The sequence below is a fragment of the Chiroxiphia lanceolata genome, chromosome 1 (assembly GCF_009829145.1).
Source record: "Chiroxiphia lanceolata isolate bChiLan1 chromosome 1, bChiLan1.pri, whole genome shotgun sequence".
NCBI classification, from domain to species: domain Eukaryota; kingdom Metazoa; phylum Chordata; class Aves; order Passeriformes; family Pipridae; genus Chiroxiphia; species Chiroxiphia lanceolata.
This window is the reverse complement of record NC_045637.1, coordinates 56,712,583-56,725,488: the sequence shown is the minus strand read 5'-3', so window position 1 is coordinate 56,725,488 and position 12,906 is coordinate 56,712,583.

The following is a 12,906-nucleotide window of genomic DNA, read 5'->3' as shown; positions in this document are numbered from 1 at the left end:
GTTGATTTTTCCATTGCCTGTCATATGAAGATGTTTACATGTGTACATAAATTCTGTAACATAAAGTAAGTGTTATGCTACCACATGAGATGAATGTATAATATTCTACCGTAGTGGTAGCAGTTAAATCCCAATGGAGTGCTGTTACTTTACCCTAACTTATAGATAGAGCTGAGGAACAGAAATCTGGAATCTTCCCCTTCCTGTAAGCATCTACTAAAGGTACCTCTATACAGAAGAAAAGAAGATTCTTGGTTTAATCAGCAATTGTATTTCTGACAAGATATACTATTTTATTGCAACTGTGGTAATAATTTAGGCTAGCAATTCAGAAAGTATATTCAGCTAATGACATACCAGTTCACCAGCAACTGCAGGGTAACATATATATTAGAAGAAAGAAGAAAATTTTTATTTAATTTAATTTAACCACGCATTTGAGTACTTAAGACTGTAGTTTCCAAAAGCATGGAGTTTGAATCAACATCTAGTTTCTTCCGGTTCCTTTGCTTTATTTCTCACTTATATCACTCATCATGAGAGACCAGCAACAAAGCAGAAACATTATTGTTGATGTTTTATTACCATTCTAGATTTTAATTTAAACTTCTATTAAATTAAAAGTCTAGTAAGTTGTTGATCTCTAAGTGCTTGAGTAGTTATTTGATAGCTTTTGAATTGTCTTATGAATGCTGGAAAAGCTGAGAATGAGAGCCCTTTGCAAGTAACACAGGAAAGGAAAACTTTGTCATGTTGAAGAACTGTGAGAAAATTTTCAACTTAAATGTTTAACATCGATGGAGAATAATTGAACAGTCCTAGATCACAGCTCCCAGAGGACAGCTAGAAGAACCAACAGACACAGCAGTTTGTGCAACAGTCTGAGTTCTGGTTTGGGAGTTTCTGGGCACGCTGGGGACAAGGTCTAGGATTGCTAGGGTATGTCTGGAAACTTTCTGAGAAATCCGAGAAGGTGCCTGGTGCTTCTAGGTAATGATGAGGTAGGGGGACCTACAAGGGTGTGAGCCTGAGCTCTAGCACGTTCTAACGAGCTCAGTCAACTGACCTCAACCCAGGGTGATTGGAGCCTTCATTGATGCTGAATGCTTACTTAGGGAGTGTCAAGTACTCAAAGCCAGTGCTTAAGAGAGGCCTGTATAGCAGCCAGATACAGAGCATAGCCAACAACTCAAGCATTCGATTCTAATAGTATATTACAAAGTGTTCTGTATATCTCTACACATGAAGTCCAAACCAGCAGATGCAGGCAAGCTTTCATAAAAGGTTATATATTGGAATGCTGACAGTGCTTAGCCCATGGTAAGTAATCCTGCCTCTTACCTAATATACCCAATGTAAACAGGTACTTTGATTTTGCATGATTCACGGTATGCTGTGTCAGGGAATATGCAAGAAGTGTTTAAAAGTTATGACTTGTTTTGAAAAGTCTTGTTTGAAGACATTTATTTTGAAATAAATCATACAGCTATATGCTATTCTGTATACAAAGCACTACATTTCGGGTAGTTCTTTCCATTACAGGAATGACACTACCTCAGTTACTCAAAGACATTTATTTTCTCCATCACACAGTCTTTTATATAGTTGTCTAATAAATTTATTTCCCCCTCAAGATTCTTAAATAATGAACAGAAACAGATTCATCACTTATTTTCAAGGAAACATGAAACTTCTGAAAGTGAAGAAAGGTGTTTCCTGGATACTTTGCAAGTCTGCAGAAAAGCATTACAAGCTTTCAATGCCTTCACTTTAAATAAAAGTGTGATAGCAATTTTGAAGCGATATTGAATACTTCATTACTTAGGAATCAATATGTATTTTACTTCAGAGTTTTGAACTTCAAAATATGTGTTTAATAAATTTTTCCTATGGTTTAGTTTTTCATAATATTTAGGGAAAATATACTTATATTTAGAAACAGATTCACTGAGAATGTAAGTGGTGAAAATAAAAAAAAAAAGGGAAAGATGCAAGTGCATCTTAAAATTCTGATTTTACGTAACTCAGCACTGCAGAATTATAATCAAATTCTGTAGGTACAATACTGAATAAAGAATACAGAAAAGTTTTCAGTAAATGGATACAATCCTTACTTAAGCATTACTCAAAACCAGACTATTTTTCAAGGGTTCATTTAACTGAATTCAATTACAAAACATTACAGTTCATTATAAATGTAGGACTAATATTTAAACTTCTAAAGGTCGTAGGGCTGAAAAAAAAGAGAAAAAGATGTTAAAAAATAATTTGTAGCTTCAGTCTTTTTTATAGTTAGTCTACTGATATTTTTCAAGGTGTTACTACTCAGCTCAACAACACAAAGTATGTAGGTAGTTTTCTGAATTATAAAGAACATCTGTCTGTCTTTAGCCATGTCTTGTGCACTCTGAAACTGTTCCGGGTTTTTCAACTGAGAAACATTTTGAAAAGTCATCTCCTGAATAAATGTTGTTCTTATCATACTCAAACTAAACATCCCAACCCTAGCTGTTATAAAATTCATTTGTTGCTTTTGGCAAATTCAAGGGATTAAGGATAAAATAGTATAGATTCAAACACTGATATCTTCTCCCTTAAAATATTGTTTAACTGAGTTTTTCTATTTCATGTACCCAAATGACACAAACTTATCTAGCCTTCTCTAGTTCTCCTAAGTTCAAGATGATTGCTTTTAATATTTATTCATCCAGTGATATGCTTCTATTCTGTTTCCCTGTAAATACCTGTTCTTGTCAGTCTTCTGAAAACTGCATTTCAGAAGGCTCATGGAAAAGACATAATTTTACTCATGTGAACACCCTTATTGGAATCCCATTTTTAATTCTGCATGTTGCTTTTAATAACCTGAAAGAACAAAGACTTCAATTTTTTCAATTTCAGATAGCATACATTCATACATATGCAGAAAAAAAAAAATATATATATATACACATCTTTTTACATATGCATTTGCATTAGGTCTAGCTGATATGCTATTCCCCATAGCAGCCCTCATAGTGCTGTGCTTTGCATTGGTACCTAGAAAGGTGTTGACAACACAACAGTTTTTTGGGTACTGCCAAGCGCTGCTGTCACATATCAGTGCTGTCTCTCCAACATTCCCCACACACAGCAGTGGGCTGGGGGTGGGCAAGGTCTTGGGAGGGAACACAGACAGGACAGCTGATCTAAACTGACCAAGGAGTATTTCATGCCTTGTACCATCTGCTCAGATATAATAGATAAGGAAAGGAGGAGAAAGAGGGGCATTTGATATTTACAGTGTTTGCCCTCAGGAGCCACTGCTATGTGTGCTGAAGCCTGACTTCCTGGGAAATGGACAGACATCACTTGCTGATGGGAAGTACAGAAGAAAATCTTTGCTTGGACATGTATGACCTTTGTTTTTGCTTTAGTAAAATGCCTTTATCTTGACTTAAAATTTTTTGGGGGGTTCCATCTTGTTTTCTCCTCCTGTCCTACTGAGGACAGGATAGAGAGGCTTGGTGGGCACCTGACATCCAGCAAAGGTCAATCTACCACAGCATTTCTAAAAATAACATATAATATAAAATATTAATTTTTCAACAAGCTCATGGCTGCAAAAAATAGCTACACAGTAACAGAACTTTTATACTTAGATGTTGGTTTTCATTTCTCCTTGTGCAGTCAGTTATAAACTTATGGACTTATAACCATACAGTTAATACAAGAACTCACCAAAAGTGGTAACGGTGGAGTGGACATTTCATGACATACATATGCTTAAAAATCAGTGCCATAAATAAATTACCATCAGAGAAAAAATAAAATATTTATGTCAGTAAAGTTATTATATGGATTGATCATAAAGTACTTATATGCAGAAGAGTCATACAAATCCCTGCAGAGGAATACATTTTATTTATTGATGTTTACTATCAAATGGAAACTTTTTAATTTATGGTTGTCCATGTAACTAAAAGTTATTTTTTCCATAGCCATAAGGTCATTTCAGATGATCTGATATGTTTTTGTTCTGGTTTTGTTTGGTTGTTTTGTTTTGCAACACCTCAAAAGACGTTTAGGACAAATAAAATATATGACAGTACCCTGAAAAATTAATGTTGTTACATTTATTATAACTGGTGATTAAGACCTTGAGACTTCTGAGTATAAGACAGCAGAAAAACTAATCTGCAAAATAGAAAGTAGTACTGAACATTTTAATCTCATGTTTTTAATTTGATCTCAACTTTATTATAGCTTCATTATCTGTAAACGTGCAAGTAAATCTAAGTGATGCTCTGATGCTCAAGCAATGCATTCATATTTCATGTAAAGCAATACTTCCCCACCAAACTGTTCCTTTACTAATAATGCACAGGTTCACTAACTCATCAAAGTTTGTAGTATTACAAGCTCAATATCATTCAGCTATGTTGGTTGATACTTCATATATAATGTGTTTTGTCTTGCAGATATATCAGCTGATTACTCCTATTGTATTTTATGCAGTAATAAGCTAACAGAGAGCACACTTTCAGGAAACCCCAACAACAAACATAACAGAAGTGTTGGTTTCATATCTTCACTAAAGGAACAAATAAAAAAAAGAAATATGAATTTCCCTTACATTCCATACTTTAAATTCAGAATACCACTAATTAGTGATTATTCCAATAATACCAGAATACCTCTGAATATTTTATATGATTCTTAGGTGGTGATATCTATCTTTAACTATACTTCCATTATATTATTTTCCTTTGGACAGTTGATAGTCGCTAAGTTCTAATCCTGTTTTGCAAGACTTTTTTTTTTGTTAAATATATTTTAGCTGGAAAAACAAGTGTCTACATCTGTAATTTGTATCTACTTAGTTTTAGACACAGACATTATACAGCAGAATAGTATCATTTGCATGATGAGATGAAATGTATGTTAAAACTATATTCTTCAGTCTTGACACATTGAGTCTGAAAAGAAGGTGTGTTCATAGGCATCTGGATAGGTAATTACTCTTCTTTTACCAAAAGTAATTCCATGAACTGGTCAAAACCAAGGAATTTTGAAGGAAAAAAAGCCAACACAATAATACAACGTAATATTTGTCCCATGATCAATATGGCAAGAACAAAAACTTTCAGCATATTTATAGGTTTTCACTTGAATTTCTAATCTCAGTCTTCTAAAATTCGTGGTTAAATATACCAAAAATCTAAAATATGACCTATAGTCTGCATAAAATCAGACACCTGAAATTTAAAACATTTGTAAAAATTAATTGTATTCTGAACGTATAAATAATATAATACAGCTCATTATGATAATATTTAGGATAGTAGGTTTATATTCCTTAAAATAGTTCAGATTTCTTTAAATATTTCTTTCATGTTGCATTATTATAACAGGTGACATAATATGGTTTGTTTTGTTTTTTTTAATTTCCTTTGTGTGGGGATGGTCTTGTTTGTTTGTAATTCTTACACAATTAAAACCCTACATTTTTCTTTTTAACTGTCCTGACTTCTGTTAATATTCAGCGTTTTCCTCTTCTCATGGTCTGGAAATTGTATTTTGAAAATACTCATGGCAAGATAAATGTATTTTCATGAGAAAGAAGTTTATTATTCCTGACAGTCATATTTTATCTATTTCTACAACACAGTATGAAATGTATGCATGCACCTCATGCAACACTTGAAAAACAAAAAAAATGCACAAACTCAATATATTTACAAAACACCTTTCTTCATATATGAAACTTGACACACCTTTTCTCTTAAAATAACACGCTATAAACATACAAGCACGTCTGTAATGCTAATAGTTAAAATTCTGGGGTAAGAAGATACTCAAGGCTTCATGGGAAAACTGCTCTGCATGTTCACAGTCTCTCACCTTGCAGTCACAAGTACCAGCTGCAATAAAAATATATTGCTATGAAGTGTTGTCCTACATGTAAGCACTTGTTATTTAGTACCACCAGCACAGCAAAATAGATTGTGACCCCAGATCTTCATGGCTTTTGGATTCACATGATTTATAGTATTATAGGGAAAGCTTACTTTTATTTGTGTGGAGGGCAAAAAAAGTTCTGACACCTAATTGAGGTGCTTCATAAGTGCCACAACTAACAAATTTTCGTTCCAGAAATTTCTTTAAAAAACACAGGCTGGCTCTCAACCAGTAACACTTAAAATGGTGGCATCAACCTAAGGGTAAAGCCTGAAGTTCTAAATTTAGAATCTAGCTTTGCTTACTTTAGATATGATTATCCATGCGTATAAGAAAATAGAATTAAATCTAATGAGAAGTAAAATGAAATGTAGTTTTCATTTAAGAAATACTACAACTTCTATGAAATACATGGACAATAGATCCCATAAGCAGAATATTTTTCATTTTAAATTTGAAATTTATTACTGATGTGCTGAGCATTAAAAATGAGGAATAAAAAAAATATACCTAATTTTTAAAAAGTACAGTTTTTTCAACTTTGAACTGTAAAATTGCTGGGAATATGATCATATACTAGTACTGTTAAAAACAAAAAGCCAATAGTGGAGATTAACCCAAAAACAGAGCAAGAATTAGGATGACACAAGATAGACTAATGGTCAGTACATGTAACACGTTAGAAGCCTAAAATATAGTCGATTTAACCATATATGAATATAAAATGTTCTCTCCATTTTCAGGTAAGTACATATGGCTGAATTCAGAATGCTCTTCTAGCTCTTTCTCTATGTAAAATGCTCAATGAATATTTTGTGGGATGGCCATACACTATTTCTGTAATAAAGACTAAAATTTGTAATGCCACTTTGAGAACTGTAACACTGAGGGAAAGACAGCAAAGGAACAAGAAGACAGGAGTAAGAAAGGGAAGTTTTAGAATAGAAATATGAGGATTAAAAACTGGAAGAGACAGATAACTCCAAAAAATGGTCTCAACATGAAGGTTTTGCCTTATAGTACCTGCTAAATTGCCCTATCATAAATCTCTTTAGTTCCATCACAGAATAGTTAAAGATAATAATTCTGGACATTTACTATAGATAAACCATCCGGGATCCATATCTTTCCCTGATGTCCAAGTGATAAAATAGTTCTGCATTTGTTCAAATATAGAGTGCTCATTTGGATTTCCTTTAAAGTCTGTTAGACTTCAATGGCACAGGATCTATTTATGAGAAAACAAAATCATGTCCACGCATCAGCAGCATTTGAAGCCTGTAGTCTTTTCTTTGAAAAAATCACAGAATGACAGAATCATTTGGGTGGGAAGGGACCTTTGGAGATCATCTAGTCCAACCTCCATGCCAAGGCAGGGTCACCTAGAGCAGATTACACAGGAGCTCTTCTAGGTAGGTTTTGAATGTTTCCAGAGAGGGAGACTCCATGCTCGTGCGTGCATTCAATCCCTTTGTCCAGGTAATTGATAAATTGAGTAAGACTGGACGCAGTATTGATCCCTGGGGAATGCTGCTGACTATTTGTCTCAGTTTAATGAGACTGAAGTTTTGCTAAGGAGGATGACTTGTGACGTAGACCAAACTCCTCTCTCTCAGCAATTGTAAATCCGAAATTAAGAGGCTCCAGTCGAGGAAGTATGGAAACAGAAAAAGGACATATGCATATTGGCAGAACAACAAAAGAACACAAAAAGCAACTAAACAATAATCCTGTACCCAAAAGTCTCCTTCAAAAAAACAAAAAAGAAACAGTTTGATACTTCCTGTCCTTTGGTGCAACTTCAATCACGATTGGCAGGGGGCGCTGTTGGATCACTGGAGGAGCAGAGCCTGCAGTGCTCGGTGTTGGTCAGCAGGGAGCGCTGTTGGGGGCCCTGATGTGCAGCAAAAGCCAGCAATGGAGACTTCTGTCTCCACACCAAGGAAGGGAAAGGGGAAAAAAAAGGGGAAAGAAAGGCAGTTTCTTCCCACAAAACTCATGCTGTCTGTGGCTGGCTGTGGCAGGGACTCCGCCCTTTTCGTCAATGAGCACAAACCTCTCTCTGATGAAATCTGAGCAGATCCAAGCTGGCGACAGAGTAGAGCATAGGCAAGCCGAGGCCGGAAAAGAGCCAGACGACCAGATTGAGAGGAAAACAGCCTCGGAGCTTTTCCAACACACACACCTTGCCTCAGTTAAGGCAAAAAGGGAAGTGTGCCCCATTTCTAAGGAGAAGAGGGAAAAAACTCATCACCACCCCCCCCACACCCCAGCTTTAGAGAGGGCCATCAGCCTGCAATGCAGTTCTGCCAGCTAGCTCTTTTGTGTAGGGCAATCACCCAAGGCAAAAACTGCCCTCCCCCATTCAACATCTTCCTTTTACAGTGGGGCAGGGGAAAGAAAATTCCTGTTTGGTTTTCTAGAACAAGTAAACCTATGACACTATTATTCTAGCTGGATTCTACTCCATTCATCATGACCCTCTGAGCTCTCCTATTCAGACAGTTCTTGATCCACCTCACTTTCCGTTCGTCTAATACAAATTTCCTGAGTTTACCTATGAGGATGTTATGGCAGACAGCGTCAAAAGCTTTGCTGAAGTCGAGGTAGGCAACATCTACTACTCTCCCAATCGATCCTTATTGACCCATCCTGCTATGTCATCATAGAGGCTGTCAGACTGGTTAAGCATGACTTTCCCTTGGTGAATTCATACTGACTATTCTTGATGACCTTCTTTTCTTCTGCATGCCTACTGATGACCTCCAGAACAGCCCATTCCATCTGTAGGGATGGAGGTGAGGCTGACTGGCTGGTAGTTCCCCAGGTACTCTTTCCTACCCTTTGTGAATATGGGAATAACACTGACCTTCCTCCAAATATCAGGCATCTCTCCTGTTCTCCCTGATTTTTCAAAGATAATGAAGGGCAGCAGAGCAGCAACCTCACCAACTCCCTCAGTGCCTTTCAGTGCATCCCATAAGGGACCATGGATTTATGAGTCCTGGATAATCTGTAACCCAACCCTCTACAGCTGGGGGAATTCTTCCTTTTTTTAACCTTATTCTCTTACCTCCAAGGTCTGAGACCTCTGAGAACCATCCTCTGCAGTGAAGACAGAGGCAAAGAAGGCATTGTTATTCCACCTTTTCAGTGTTTTCCATTACCAGGACACCCATCTGATTCAGCAGCAGCCCCACATTTTCCCAGAGTTCCTTTCACTGCTAATATATTTGTAGAAGCCTTTCTTGTTGTCACTGATGTCCTTTACCAAACTCAATTCCAAGTGGTCCTTAGCCTTCCTCATTTCATGCCTGCATACTCTGACGATGTCCTATAGTTACCCCATGTGGCCTGTCCCTTTTTCCCATTAATTTCTTTCTACTTGAGATTTACTAGGATCTTCTTGCTCATCCATGCAGGTCTCCTGCACCCTTTACCTGATTTCTTCATTATGAGGATAGACTGGTCTTAAGCTTGGAGTAAGTGATGTTTAAAGAATGACTAGATGTCTTGGACTCCCTTATCTTCTAGAGTCCTATCCCACAGGATTCCTCTAGCAGAGAATCTGCTCTCCCCCTGAAGAGACCAAAGTTAGGTCTCTGGAAGTTTATGGCTCTAGTCTGTTTTGTTAGTTACTGTCTTGCTTCCCCCATGCACGGTCCTGAGTTCCACCATCTCATGGTTGTTACAGTCAAGGCTGCCCCTAACTTTTATGTCTTCAACCAGCCCCTCCTGATTTGTTGGTACAAAGTCCAACAAAGTACCCTTCCAAACATCCCAATGTATTCTAATGCTACAGGAATTAAACGGTGTTGATGTAAAAATAATCTTAGATTTACTTAGAGAATACTTAACTTCCCCCCCCCCCCCCCCCAAGAAGTCTTGAACAGGAATATTTTCTTTCCTTCTCTCTATTCTTCTTCAATTCTTATAAAAGCTTTTATTGGTTACTGGGTAATATTTTAAAAATACAAATGCTAAGTCTCTGTAATCAGGACAGTCTTTGCATCTGCTTACGAACTCTGTGGGACTTTAACACGAGCTTAATATTAAGTATATGTTAAAGTGCTCCACAATCAGGAATGTTTTCCAGAACTAAAGGTAAAGTGAAATAAGGGAAAACTTCATCATATCTGAATAAAACTCAATTAATGCAGCTTGCTAAATCAAATTGAAATAAATTTCATAGACGTGGAAAGCAACAAGAGACTGAACAAAAATTGTATCTTGAACTGAAAATGCTACCCATCTAGACTCTGAAGAGGAAGGACAGGTACCTTTAAATGATCAAAATTAATGACTCTTAAATTAATAACTATTTGAAGATAAGAGAAGATAGTAGTTCTTTTGGGGAAAGCATGCACATTGCTCAGTGTTAGTGTCCTGGGAATATCCTTCAAGAAAAAAATAACAAACATGCTGACAACTTCAAGTAGAAATTGTAATTTATGATCATCATTTTGCTCATGAGAGAAAAATAAGTATACAGAAAGGAACAGGATATTATTCTAACAAAAGGAAGGTTTTCTAAGATGCTAAGTATAGGTTAATGATAAGATTCATTTTCTTCCTTGGAATCTCTGACTGTTCAAAGTGGTAGAATAAAACCAATATATAAATGATAAAGTATTTTAAAGTATTACTAATATTGCTAACACTAGTATTGCTAGTGTTTTAGTACAGTTAGTGTTCACCTACTTCTGAGCTGTGCATGCCCTATATAGTTTTGCAGACCTCCATTTGCAGATTAGGTAGTGCTCCTAAGTTTAACTCATAATAAGAGAGGTCATATTAATTTTCTTCTGATGCTACTGACAACCTATTGGCCCTTGTTCATCCCATGGTACCTCATACAGTTTCTCATTTCTTACTCATCACTGTGTTTTTCCCATCCACCAGGATGTAGTAGATTTGGTTGTTAGCAAACCTTTCATGGCAAGGATCATTTTCTCTACAACCACTGTGCTAAGATGTGAAACAAGCAAAAAGAGATTTTCCAAATAAAATTCTGCTCTGGCAGTCTGTATCGTCTTTCTTGGTTTTAAATTAATGTATCAAGCTATTTCCTGCTAAGGATAAATTATAACCTTAAATTACCTGACTTAAATATTTAAAATCCTTACCAACTTTGAGTGTAATAGATTTTTTTCATCTTTCTTTACTGATTCTATATAAAGCTATAACAAGATGTCCTTTCTCACATATGCTATTTTTGATTATTTGTAATTTATTACAACAAATATTTATTAGTGTATATTAAGCAAAGAAATAGGATTTTATTTATTATTTTCACAGTGGTACAGAAAATATCTCTATGGGTTTGCAGGTGCCCAGACGCTGGCAGTGGCGGGACTGCAGGGTGGCCTTTGTGAGGAGAGACTGAGGCTGCCCTTAACCTTTCACAGCCGGTTCCAGCTTGGTCCAATCCACCCACTGCAGGGCACGGTCGAGCCCCACAGCCATGGGTGGTGGCCTCTCAGAAAGTACACGTCTGATAGAGTAAAAAAATCCCCTGATGGTAAATGGTGATTTCCCCATCTTTATCTCAGCTCATGTTCTCAGTTGGTGAGGGAAAATGAGAGAATGGATGGATGGGCATCTGTGACAGACAAGGTCAACCCACAACAGTATGAACATGTATGAGCATGTATGAACATGTATGAACATGGATAATGGATCTTCAGATGAATCATAAATGTCTTCCAGTAAAATAAGGCATCTGCATGAAAACCCTCAATAATAGGAGTACCAGCTATAGGAAACCCTCAATGAGTCTTATTCGCATGAACTAATATAACACATTGCTAGAAATTCAGATTTAGAATGTTTTCAGTAGAATAATTGAATTCTCCTTTCTGCATGTCTGAGACTCACAGCATAGTTAACAATATTCAAGGAGGACAAAAACTCAACAGGATGTTTTTCATCTGAAAACAAAATTGTACTTCTTTTTTTATAATCTACCAGGCAAATCAGTGTGGTAAAAGACTCATTGTCTTTTACACAATTATCCACAAAGTAAATTCAGTTGGTGAAACAAAGGTGGTTACACAACATTATGAGATTCTGCTTCGGGTATTTTATTGATCGACATGAAAATCATAATGAATTACCAGTCACTTTTCTTACTAACTGCTTGACTTCCAAATCATTAGAGAACATTACTTTCATTCTAATCATAGTTTATCATTCATCTTGTACATTGTAGGAAGGAAATGTTCTTCCAAATGCTATAAGAAATTCTCTCTATGAACTGTGTGATAAACGAATACCTAAGAATGCACTATTTCTTTTTTTCCCTAATGATGCGTAATGATTACAGAAAAATGGAAAAGTGAAAGGAACCCGTGATCTATAATATTCTTTCTTTGAGACAGATAAGCAGCAGTAGCTTTCCCTTTGTCCCATATGTCTGTGTTCTCTATTGTCACTTACTGTATTGAAGTTTGAGTACTCCTGTAAATCCCCTCTATATTTTTTCTGTTTATACCTTCGGGTTACAAAGTGATTGGCTGAGTGCCTGGACGGTGATGACAAACTTAAAATATCTTCTAGGACTGTTAACTGTAACATACGTGCTTTCACTGCTGGAGGAATGTTTAAATGTCGCCAAAAGGCAATTTTTTTTTACTTTTTTAGGGGAACACCACAGGTCTTACATTTTTGCAAACCTATGCTATAAAGAAGACCAAAAAATAGTTAAGAATCTGGAGTCTAACCATTCCTTATTTTGAGGAACAACTGAAAAGGAAACAGAAGTACTGCTTCAAATTACCACAGCCTCAATCACATGAAAAAGAATGAACCATGAAACAAAGTGAACCACACTCACTAATTAGGTTTCACTATATGTTTCAAACCTAAACCACTTCACTATGTAAAATTTTAGTTATTAATGTGCAGCAGACTTTTTAAAAGCAAAGATTGCCCCTGAATGAGTGTAATCATTGAAAGTCAAAAGCA